The 13,731-nt window shown below is 29.4% G+C and overlaps 2 protein-coding genes across 3 annotated transcripts in view; one reads left to right on the top strand and one right to left on the bottom strand.

Moving 5' to 3' along the window:
- Nucleotides 1-13,731, top strand: part of LOC126883286 (uncharacterized) — a 366,556-nt gene that overhangs the window by 276,924 nt on the left and 75,901 nt on the right. The gene's annotated exons all lie outside the window — the stretch shown is intronic.
- Nucleotides 930-13,731, bottom strand: part of LOC126883285 (cilia- and flagella-associated protein 251-like) — a 287,613-nt gene continuing 274,811 nt past the window's right edge. Inside the window, exon 2 of the mRNA XM_050648630.1 lies at nucleotides 930-1,149. The gene's annotated coding sequence lies outside the window, so the exon portion shown is untranslated. The remainder of the gene's footprint in view (nucleotides 1,150-13,731) is intronic.

Consider the following 13,731-nt stretch of genomic DNA (forward strand, 5'->3'; position numbering starts at 1 on the left):
TATATATATATATATATATATATATTGATGTGATCTTTATTATTGATATGAGATAATATTCTTATATGTTACTTAATTTAATCAATGTATTAATACTAATCTAATTAATTAACCAGATCACATATCAATATGTTTTCAATCTCAGGGCGAATTATAAATTAATTACTTACTTCCGTGGCTTCTAAATATTTCTTAATGGTTCCTAATCGGGATAGAAAAGAAAAGAGTAAAAAAAAATACACATATGGGTTACAATTATAATCAAAATATTTTTTATTTTATTTAAAAAGGCAATCAATGCTTAATATTTGCTATTTCTTATTATTCTTAAACATAACATTTACAAATGGGAATCTTATTTCCTTTTGGTTTTCAATTGAAAGTTTTTATTAACATTTAACTATTAGGAGTTATTAGGAACAACTCTATTTAAGTTTGATGAAGCTTTTCTGATATTATTGATTATGTTATTCAATTTTTTATGTGGAATTTAATACGAAAACCCATACATTCATGTCCAAACAAATGAGACTGACCTTTTCCTGGTGAACTGAAAATGTCCTCACACAAGACCCTTTCCTGCTATCCTTGGCTGCGATCAAACCTCGTCCTGGCTTCCAGTGATGTTCTCCTTTGAGAAACTAGCTCGAATAGCTCTCGTTCCTGCTTTTGTCGTGATGCTGTGTTCTACCTTTTTCGAAACTGCTATCAGCTACCGGGACACTCTGGGCTCAAGGAGGTTCTTTTACTCTCGACCTGGCCTACTTCTCGTTCCACGATAAATACTCCACACTCACGGAACTACACCGGCTTTCTCACTCCTCGAACACTACCGTCTACTACTCGACTTCACTTCTCGACAGCTCAAAACATTCTGATCTCACTTTGTCATCCATTCCCCTACTTTCCTAAATATCCCTTCCAGATTCACAAATCAATCTTCCACCACCAACTCTCATTCGTAATATTCCTCAAAACCAATTTTTAATCTTTCTAAATATGCTTAATGGATTTCAAAAGAAAATATTTAATTCCCATTCTAAAATACTTTCTAACTATATACAAATTTTAATGACCTATTCTCTATTTCCACTTAGTCTTATTTAGCATCGGCTAATGATCGATCCTTCCGCGAACAACGATAATGACCTATTTTCGATTTCACTTGAGTCTTATTTAATCACTTCTTAAAATTAAATATAACAATTTGTTGTATACAGGTTGTTCTAAATTTATATGCCCGTGGTTGAGAAAATTGAAAATATTTTATATTACATTGAATTTTGTTTATAATTATTAAAATTTAATTTTCATATCAAATAGAAATATAACAATATATATATATATATATATATATATATATATACATATACATATATATATATATATATATATATATATATATATATATATATATATATATATATATATATATATTTCCACTTCGTGCTCATATATATATATATATATATATATATATATATATATATATATATATATATATATATATATATATACATATATATATATATATTGTAAGGATATGACTATGTCCTAAAACAGAGTATGTCGAAGATCAGAGAACGTAGTATCCGATTAAAGTGTTTAGAAACCAAAATGGACTGAAATGGCGATTATAGATGTAATTTATAGAAAATATACCATAGAATAGTATAAAAATTATTAAAGATCATATCATTTATATGAGGACATTCAAAATTAGCATAAGAAATTTATTAAAACCTTATGTAGGGACTTATATTTGTTTTTTTTTAATAATTGAGATAATGTAAACAGATAAATGGACATTTCAAACAATAATTATAGGTTAAAATAATAATATTTAACATTTAAGATGTTAATTTTATACAGAAGTAATAATTCTGATCTGAAATGCCTTAAAATCAATTAAAATAAATAATAAAACAAAAATAACTCTATAGGATGGTGGATGACATACTGATTTGACATAGTATGTTAAAAAAAGAAGGAATTGAAGTTTTCTATTTGTCATAATGTTTTTTGTTTTTCGTTTGGAATGTTCTGGAAAAAAAAATTTGATAAAAATGGGGTGTCACAATGACAAAAGCAGGGAGTCAAGAAATTAGAAATGAAGCTATAAATTTGATAGAGAAAAAGATTTGAAAATTAACAGAAAATATAATAATTTAGCATAAACATGATAAATTTGGTATAATCGAAAAGAAATTAGATAAATATTTGAAGAAAACTTACTTATAATTTGGTAAAGTATCCTTTAATATAGAAAAATACTATGTATCCTGAATTTGAACCAGCATAGTGTGGATAATTTATTAGAAATATAAAGAAGAATTTGTGAAGTATCCATAATTGTAAATATTAATAATTTTTGAAACAATATATTAATAATAGTATCCTGTTTCCTGATCCTGGAGTTGAAAGTTTAATTAAAATTGAGAAGAAAGAAAAGAAATATTTTGACAGTTTTGACACTGACAATTGACCTGGTCTTACATCCATTAATTTTTCAGCCATCCAACAATTCAAATTTTATAAAATATTAATAAGAAGGCATTCAGTGACAGTAATTATAAGGTACTGGAATTTGTTTTATTTAATTGTAGGAACTTTTTCAAGTTAAAGTTATTGTTTTTCAAATTTAGATTTCTATATTTTTTTTTTGTTATCACATTTAAACATTCAATTTTATGTTCAATTTAGATTATAATAAAAACATTTAAAAAACTATTTAACAAACTAATTCTTTCAGAACCGCGACAAAAACCCTATTTCACAATAATATCCATTATAAATATCAAAAATAATATATCATTACAAATTTGGCGTCACAACGTAGGACCTCCTAATTAAAAGAATTAGTTTGTTAAAATAAATGCTCTCATATAATTGAAATAATTTTGATTAGAATCAATTTTAAATTTTATTTTAAATTGGATTTTAACAAGATCTCAAATATGTCTCAAGGAAGGAAAGGTTTAAGAAACAAAAAGAACGAAGAAGATGTGGAAGTGGAAGAAAATGTGGAAGTGGACGGAGAAACTCAGCAGGCGGAACAAGAGCAGAGTTTAACTCAAGTTCTACAAGAGACAACAGGAATAACACAAGAACGAGAGGAAAATGTCAATATGACAGCATTGATGTCTTTAATGATGCAGATCAACAAAAAACTGGAAGAAAATTCTAAAGAAATCAAAGAAGATATGAAAAAAATGGAACAAAAATTGGAAGAGAATTCCAGAAAAATGGAAGAAAATAATGCTAAAATTGTGAAACGATTAGAAAAACAGATGGATGAAAAATTTGATGCTTTAGAGAAAAAATTAGCAAGTGAAATAAAAGATATACGTAATGACTACAAGAAAATAATAGAAAATGAAAGGAAAGAAATAAATATGATTATTAAAGATAATAATATAGATATGGAACGGAACATAGAAATCCAAAAATATAACTTAGAAGCAAAAATTTACGAAGAAAGGAGAAAGACTGAAGAAAAATTTGATGATATGCTACAAAATATCCAAACAAACAACCATCACATAAGGAATGTAGAACAGAGAATAGAAGACATTTCACAAATAAGAGACATAGGGAGACCTTACTTGAATTTAACAAATGAGACAGGTATAAAATTCTCTGGTAACATAAAAAATTTACATCCTAGAGTATACATAAATAGTTTAAAACATAAATTAAGATCAGTGAATAATATTAATGATATAAAAGATTATATTAGAATGACATTAAGTGACAATGCAGCAACCTGGTTTGCCAGCATTGAAAACGATTTAGATAATCTGCAAACATTTGAAAATAAATTCTTAAATTATTATTGGGGTGAATTAGAACAAGCTAGATTTAGGGAAGTTTTATATTTTGGAAAGTATAATCGCAATTTAAGTTTAAATATGGTAGATTATGCTTTAAAATTAATAACTGTTGCAAAATATTTAGAACCACCACTTAGAGAAGACGAAACAGTTTTGAATGTTTCTAGACACTTTGATGCGGACGTTGTGCAAACAGTCACAGTACAAAACATTCAAACAGTAGACAGTTTTATTAACTTTATTCAAAGAGTACAAAGAGGTTATATTACAAGTAATAATAGTAAAAATAGACAATCATATAACAATAATAGGTATGGTAGTAATTCTCAAAATTTTAATAACAACAATAATACTAGTTATGAGAGACAAGGTAATAGAGAGAATTTTAATAATAATACTAATGATAATAGACAAGAGAGACAAGGTAATAGAGAGAATTTTAATAATAATAATAATTATAATAGGCAAGATTTTAACACCAGGAGAAATGCACAAAGATATAATTACAACAGACAGGTAAATTATGTAAGGGGTCAGAGCTGCGAAGACAGTCAACGGAATAGTACATGGCAAGAAAATATGAATAGTAGAAGTGAAAGTAGTGAAAGACATCGAGAATTAGATCCAAATGATCAGACACAATCTGACAATCCTAATAATCCAAATTTTATGTAGAGGACTTTCTGAATTTCAAGTTGGGCCATTGTCATTATGAAAAACCTTCGGAATTTATTTCTTTAGATGAATATAAAAATTTTGAATCTATTAATTTAATTTATATAAATGCTATGGCCCAAAATAACATGATTAAGGTTATGATTGATACTGGTTCAGAAAGTACTCTAGTCTCGGAAAATTTTATTTTTAATACATTAAAATTAACAGATATAATCAAGATTCCAAAAATTAAAATAATAGGTGCAAATAATAAGAAGCTGGGAGAAATTAATAAACTGGTTAATTTTAAAATTGATATTCTTAATAAACAAATTAGTATGCAAGGATTTATTGTCAAGGACTTATGTGTTGACATTTTAATGGGAAATGACGAACTGGAAAAGAATAAAGTAAAGATAGATTTTGAAGAAAAAATGGTAACTTTGGAAGGGAAAAAAATAGGGTTTATGGAGAGAGAAGAGGTGGAACAAGGAATAAGAGTTGATGGTATAATATTACAAGAAAATAATTATGTTGATGAAGAGAAAATGTATTATGATAGGGAAATGTCCAATAATATTAAAAAGAATAATAATTATAATGAATATTTAAGGAATGGTAAATTTGAGCAGAAGGATGCCTACGGAGCGGAGTGCGTAAAATTGGAAGGAAGGACTAATGATTTTATAATGAAAAATAATTTTATTTGTAAAGAAGAAGAAGTTATAGAAAGTTTAAGTTGCCCTGAACAATATAAATTAATAGTCGTTTCCATATTGCGGCAACACAAGGGGCTTATCAATAAAGAAAATAGAATTGCACAAAATTATACCCATAGTATAAAGGTTAAGGAAGAAAAAGACTTTAAAATAAAATCATACCCAATACCATATAAATATAGAGAAGAAGTAAACAGAGAAATTAAGAACATGCTAAAAGATGGCATCATTGAAAAGGCAGATACACGTTTTATAAACCCAATAGTAGTAGTACGTAAAGCATCAGGTGAAATCAGATTATGTCTAGATGCAAGGAATATTAACAATATCACCGAAAAGCAATTTGAAGCACCAATGAGTATAGATGGAATATTAGGAAGAATTACAGGAATGTCTTTTTTCACAAAAATCGATTTGCGGCATAGTTTCTGGTTAATTCCCCTAGAAAGGAAAAGTAGAGAGTATACAGGATTTCAGATAGATGGAGTTGTCTATCAGTTCAAAGTAGTACCATTTGGACTTCAATCATCTTGCAGTGCTTTATGTAGATGTCTTCATGATATCTTGGATCAATATGAACATTTTGTAATTCACTACATTGATGATATATTAATTTTTTCTAAAACGGCTGAGGATCACGAAAAACACCTAAAAATTATAATTGACAGATTAGATGAAGTTGGACTAAAAATAAATCAAGAAAAATGTAAATTTTTTCAAAAAGAAGTAATATATCTAGGATATAAACTTAACACTAAAGGAATAGAGATGGATCCAGAACGAATACAGGTTATTCAAGAATATAAAACACCACACAATTTAAGAACTTTAAGAGGATTTATTGGTATAGTTAATTATTATAAAAGGATGATACCAGACCTAAGTAAAAAAAAAAATTCCATTACTTGAACTATTAAGAAAAGATGTACGATGGAAATGGAACGAGAGGAGAGAACAAGCATTCCAAGAAATAAAAAATATTTTTCTGACAAATTTACAAGTATACCATCCTGACTATACAAAACCATTCACGTTAAGAACAGATGCATCAATTGAGAGATTATCGGGGGTATTATTACAAACATATAATGGAGTAGATTACCCGATACAATTTATTTCAAGAATTACAAAGCCACACGAAAAGGGGTACTCAGTATCAGAATTAGAATTAGCAAGTATCATACACTGTGTCACAAAATTAAGATTTTATTTATTGGGTAATGATTTTACCATCGAAACAGATCATCAAGCATTAACATCTATATTAAAAAACAAATATGGAAACAGTCGAGTCCACCGTTGGAGCCTACTACTAAGTGAATATAGTTTTGAAATCAAATACATTTCAGGAAAATCAAACATAGTGGCAGATGCTTTGTCAAGGTTAGAAAATATACCACAAAATGGACAAAGAACACTAAAAGTTGGAATAAATCAATTAGTAGAAAGCACAGGGTTATACTCTAAAGAACAGATAATGAGAGATCAAATCAATCTTGAGGAAAAGGAAAAGCAACTTAGTAAAGATGGGGTGTATTATAAAATAATCAATGGAATAGAAGTATATGTAATCAGTAGAAGTTTGACCAAGGAAATAATGAAAGATTTACATAACAATTACATGCATATAGGATCAAGAAAGCTTTGGATGCTCTTTAGGGATAATTATTTTACAAAGAATGATCTGAGCATAGCAAAAGAAATCACTACACAGTGTCATGTATGTCAATTAAATAAAGAAAAGAATTTCAAAAATAAAAACACATATAAGTCTAATGTTTCATATGAAAAACTAAACACAGTTTCCATGGATTTTATTTCAAATTTAATTCCCAGTCCAACAGGAAAAAAGCATATACTAGTGATAGTTGATTTATATACAAAATTTATTAAGCTATATCCATGCTCAAGAACAAATGTTAAAACATTAAAGATATATATTAATCAATTTTCTGAAGAAATAGGACCATTTAGAAATTGTATCATTGATAACGCTACCTATTTTAACAACCAAAATCTTCGAACATTTTGTGAGAAAAAGGGTATCAAGATGCATTTTACAAGTATAAGGCATCCACAGGCAAACCCAGCAGAAAGATATATTAAAGAAGTAATTAAATATTTAAGGATTGTATGTTATGAAAATCATCTAACTTGGGAGCAGCATGTACATGAAGTAGAATATTTTTTAAATAATACCCATAATTTAAATACAGAAGAAATACCAGAATATTTAATGTTTGGACATATAGGAAACAGAAAATGGATTAGTGAATATAATAAAGATAAGTATGAAGCAGTGTTACAAAAAGTAAATCAAAGAATCATGAGGAAAGCTGAAAAATATGTGAGAAAACATAATCGAAAAATAAAGAAACCAATAACATTTCAAAGAGGAGAACAAGTACTAGTCAGAAATCTCAGAAGAGGAAATTTGAGAGAAAATCTATGTAAAAAATTTCAACCCTTATTTGAAGGCCCTTATATCATAGCAAATCAGAATGCAATAAATAGTTATGTGTTGATGGATGCAGATAATAAAATTAGAGGCATATTCCACATTAATGATATTTTCAAATATTATCATGATGAGACTGAATAACTTTTAAAAGTATGTAATACTTACTATAAATCACATTGTTTGCCAGAGATTTTCTGTATAAAATTTGTAATTCCAACTGCTAAGAACGACACAGTCTAGCGTATAAAAAAACACAGAATGATATAGGTTTTAAAATATCACATATTTGCATTGATATAAATATAAAAATACAGTAGTTAGAAGCATTAGAAGATGTAAATACATACAAAATGTAAATGTAAACATGTAAACACTAAACACAAAATGGCATCTGAATTGACATTGACAATTTTGACATAGATAAATTTAAGGTATGTTCAGTATGTTCCATGAGTGACAGTTAGTAGTCAGGTTATTTGTGTTACGTCATGAGGCATTTTTTTACATAAAAGAGTATTAGATGATAGCAGATGAATGGGATGAATGTATTAGTTTGTTTATGAATTTTTTTGAGTTATTTTATTAGATTAATATTAGATTTAAGAATTTGCATAGAATAAAGGAAAATTAATGTTTGAAAAAATTTTAATTACATTCAATTTTTTTAACATTATTTTGGGGTAATTGTAAGGATATGACTATGTCCTAAAACAGAGTATGTCGAAGATCAGAGAACGTAGTATCCGATTAAAGTGTTTAGAAACCAAAATGGACTGAAATGGCGATTATAGATGTAATTTATAGAAAATATACCATAGAATAGTATAAAAATTATTAAAGATCATATCATTTATATGAGGACATTCAAAATTAGCATAAGAAATTTATTAAAACCTTATGTAGGGACTTATATTTGTTTTTTTTTAATAATTGAGATAATGTAAATAGATAAATGGACATTTCAAACAATAATTATAGGTTAAAATAATAATATTTAACATTTAAGATGTTAATTTTATACAGAAGTAATAATTCTGATCTGAAATGCCTTAAAATCAATTAAAATAAATAATAAAACAAAAATAACTCTATAGGATGGTGGATGACATACTGATTTGACATAGTATGTTAAAAAAAGAAGGAATTGAAGTTTTCTATTTGTCATAATGTTTTTTGTTTTTCGTTTGGAATGTTCTGGAAAAAAAATTTGATAAAAATGGGGTGTCACAATGACAAAAGCAGGGAGTCAAGAAATTAGAAATGAAGCTATAAATTTGATAGAGAAAAAGATTTGAAAATTAACAGAAAATATAATAATTTAGCATAAACATGATAAATTTGGTATAATCGAAAAGAAATTAGATAAATATTTGAAGAAAACTTACTTATAATTTGGTAAAGTATCCTTTAATATAGAAAAATACTATGTATCCTGAATTTGAACCAGCATAGTGTGGATAATTTATTAGAAATATAAAGAAGAATTTGTGAAGTATCCATAATTGTAAATATTAATAATTTTTGAAACAATATATTAATAATAGTATCCTGTTTCCTGATCCTGGAGTTGAAAGTTTAATTAAAATTGAGAAGAAAGAAAAGAAATATTTTGACAGTTTTGACACTGACAATTGACCTGGTCTTACATCCATTAATTTTTCAGCCATCCAACAATTCAAATTTTATAAAATATTAATAAGAAGGCATTCAGTGACAGTAATTATAAGGTACTGGAATTTGTTTTATTTAATTGTAGGAAGTTTTTCAAGTTAAAGTTATTGTTTTTCAAATTTAGATTTCTATATTTTTTTTTTTGTTATCACATTTAAACATTCAATTTTATGTTCAATTTAGATTATAATAAAAACATTTAAAAAACTATTTAACAAACTAATTCTTTCAGAACCGCGACAAAAACCCTATTTCACAATAATATCCATTATAAATATCAAAAATAATATATCATTACAAATTATATATATATATATATATATATATATATATATATATATATATATATATATATATATATATATATATATATATATATATATATATTAAATAAAAAAATTGGGTAGAATTTGCATTCGTGCTCATACCATCATCACACCTATAGGTCTTTTCACAGTATTAATAACGGTCATTGTGCTTGCTTTGTCAAAAACAGAATTAAAAAATTATTCACTTCTTTTATCACGTATTAATTGACGAGTCCTTTTATCTAGTTTAAACAAAAATGAGTATCTATATAGGGACGTTTTTTTTTAAGAACGTCATATAAAATATCTGTTATAATATGAAACATGTCGATAAAAACTGCTAAAAATGTAAACTCAAAATCATTTAAATGTCATAAAAAGCCTTTAGCCAGCTGAACTGATTTGCGGTCTTCCATCTTCCGAAAAAAAAACGAATACTGCCCATCATAGCACGCATACAACTAAAATTTTACTAGGTGAATACGGCGGACTTATTTTTAAATTCATCTGCACTTGCTAATTTGGGTACTACCAGTGCCGATATGATGACGTCACGTTACCATGACAACCATTGACGCTTGTGTAGCCGAGAGCCGAAACTTCATCTACGTCTTCATCTACATATCAGCAGACGCGTCTGCGGATGCATCTGCCGATGTAAGAAAGTGCCTCCTCCACACATCGGCAGACGCGTCCGCGGAGACCTTTTGATCCGTTCTTGGAAAACCGACAACAACACCGCATGCCTTAAAAATAAACAACAGACCACCAACAGACGACCAAATTACCCCATCTACACATCTGCGGATGCATACGGGGATGTCATCCGCGGACGCGTCTGCTGATATGTAGAGGAGGCATCTGCTCGAGTCATAGAAGTCAAATGACACAGGTCAGTATCTGACCGTCAAGGACCTACAGTTTTAATTTTTGGATTACATATTGAAATTATTTTTTAATTTTTGGATTACATATTAAAATTCTTTTTTAATTTTTGGATTAATTAAAAAAAATAGGTTTATAATTAATTTCAGTATTTAGATATAATAATGCTACTTATATTTTTTTATTTTTTTTTGTCTCAATTTGATTATATTTTTTGGTGAAGATCACCTTCACCTACTTCACCTGGCCGGCCGCCGCTGAGTTCTTCTACAATTTTTCGAAAACTTCTCTATAACTTCCTTGTACAAACGTGGATATTGTGACATTTCTTTAATCAGATTATATTCAATTGGAAAAGAAAACAAGTAAAATCCTTTATAAAACGTACCTATACATACTACTAGGTATACTCCCTAGGGAGTAAAAGTACCTTGTCTCCCTAGGGACGAAAAGTAGGTACGCCTTTCCTCCCTACAATCAGGTCAGGAAATGTATAGTTTCGGTAGAGGTAGGTGGAAAAAATATTAGTAACTCACTGGCAATATTTTTTCTGTCAAGACTCAATATCCTCAGTCTCATATAAATCTGTTAGTTCTGAACTTAATGAAATCAAGTCAAAATATTGTCCATAAAGACGCATCAAAGATTTTGTTTGTTTTTCAGGAAAATGTGTTTTTTTAATGTATTAAAATTGCACAGCTAAAGAAAGTCTCGGTCATCAAAATTCTTAAAACCTATTTTCCATTCGTTGACATATTTGATCGAAAATCTGGTAAATTGTATAGTTGGCGGTAGCACGATTCGACATCTCCAACATTATCAGTGCGTACCTATTCGTTTCCTTTTAGGCTTAACTTAACTTCTTGCCATCATATTATTCGAGCATTTTCAAAGTCATCTCTCTCTTTTTGTTAATAATATCTTTAAATACGCTAATTTTTTTACACAGAAACCAATCTCGTTTATCTTGCATTGCAATACATTAAATAAATTATCTGAGAATGGAAATATTTCTGAAAAAAGCTAAGTTATAAAGTAAAATTCAAATAATCTTTTAAACTATCCAAAAATCCTCTCGAGCTATTTATGGTTTCTGTATCCCACATTTCACATTTTCACCATTTTCCAAAACACTAATACATATTTTATAATATATTTATATAAATAATATTTATATTTAGTATTTATAATATAAATAATTCTATGTACTTATTTATATAAATACATCAATAAAATCCATCTTCATACTTTCAAAAAATCAGTCAACGAAGCCCGTCATTGTCAAATGCTGGTAAATCCCATTTAAATTCACCAAAAACATCTTCGTATGCAATTGACAAAACTGCTTATAAGCTAAAGATATGCCCCAAATTTGAACTCACCGCTCACCATCTAACCCCGATGATTTTTACATAGGCTTGAGTCGCTGGAGAGAAGCAACTTAAAAATCAGATTATTATGCCGATATAACTCCGAATACCACCGTAGAAATACGATCATGGTCCGAGTACGGAAGGATGCAGCATACAGCGCTGCTTATACTAGTATGGGTACCTATTTCATTGCTTAGTTATTTTACTGTATGACAAAAATAGAGTAAAATACGTTTGTCTTTTCTTATTAGGTAGGTACTTGCTGCTTGTACTACATAATTAAATATTCTCGTACGCAACTTAAAATCCTGCTTATTATGTGTTTGTTCAATTTTTTTAAAATTATCTCAGTTACTCAGATGGTACGGCATTACTACGGAAACCAAGGGAAGCAATGCTTCCCCTGCTTCCATGGACTGCACGTCCCTGTATGTAGTTGTAATCGCGCGTTATCAAAACGCGCGTTAAGCGCTTGTCATGAGAACAGGCCCCTATGTCCGATGCTTCAGGATGGTTAGCAGGAAAAAAAATTATCACGGAGTACTATTTTCGGCCATACGAAAACGGCCGTGAAAACGATCCAAGCTTAAAATCAGTTGCCGAAGCACTTAAAGCCCGTTCACATGACAGGCGCTCAACGCGCGATTACAACTACATACATTTTACTTAAGACTGTTCACATAGCATGTGAACGGTCTTAAGAAAAATATACATATATAGTTGTAATTGCGCGTTATCAAAACGCGCGTTAAGCGCTTGTCATGAGAACGGGGCCTTAGGCTTTATAAGCAGACAACACGGTTTCTTGAAATTGAACGCCCCGTCGTAATCGTCGAGCACCCCACCCCCTTCACAGTAATCGTGTTACCATTTGGTGTGCTGTATCCAGACATGGAATATTGGGCCCGTATTTTATTGAAGCAAACGATGGAACGCCGTTAACTGTTAATCAGGATCGCTACAGGGAACATATTATCACGCCATTTCTATATGATCTTTAATCGATTTTGTCATGCCAGGAACCTACCACTTAATCAGCAATGGTTTTAGCAGGACGAGGCAACCTATCACACGACCAGGGTATGAGTCTATTCGAATGCTGCGCAATCATTTTGGGGATCGCCTTATTTCGCTTGGCACTGATTTTTCATATGCATCGCACTCACCAGATCTAACGCCACTTGATGCGTATATGGGGAATGCTGAAGGAGGCTGTTTTTCGTATCGGTTCACCGTCTGACGTTCTAGAATTGCAGATTATAATTAAAGATTTTTCGTACCATTCAACAGCCTTACTTCACAGACATAATTGAGAACCTTCATGGTCGCTACGAAAAAGGCTTGAAACTGAACAGAGGGCATTGTGAACATCTGTTTCATCGGGAACGTCGTCGTGAATAATGGTAGGGGAGCAAAGTATGCTAAATGTGCAGTCACTCGAGCGCTTTAGGGACCTATTGGGTTGTGATTAATAGGTCCTAAAACCAAAAAAAGTTTAGTAAAATTTTCCATTTTAGTGGGGACTTTCCATTTTTTAATTTAATTTTCCATTTCCAACAATCGTTTTTTTCGATTATAGCGCCATCTATCCATAATTAGAAAAAATGTTTTAAATAAAAGTTGCTTATTTTTACGTAAAGAATCCAAATCTGCACTAAAAATTTGGGGCTCCCATTTAAGATTTTAAAGTAACCCTCCATCCTACCTCCGTGGGGGTCGTGTTTGGTACCATTCGATAGATTTTTCAAAAATATTGAATAAGTGTATTTTGCAATTTTTCGATCTGATGTTTATTTTGCGAAATATCGCGGGATTTGTATTTAA

Source organism: Diabrotica virgifera, chromosome 4, assembly GCF_917563875.1.
Source record: "Diabrotica virgifera virgifera chromosome 4, PGI_DIABVI_V3a".
Classification (NCBI taxonomy): Eukaryota; Metazoa; Arthropoda; class Insecta; order Coleoptera; family Chrysomelidae; genus Diabrotica; species Diabrotica virgifera.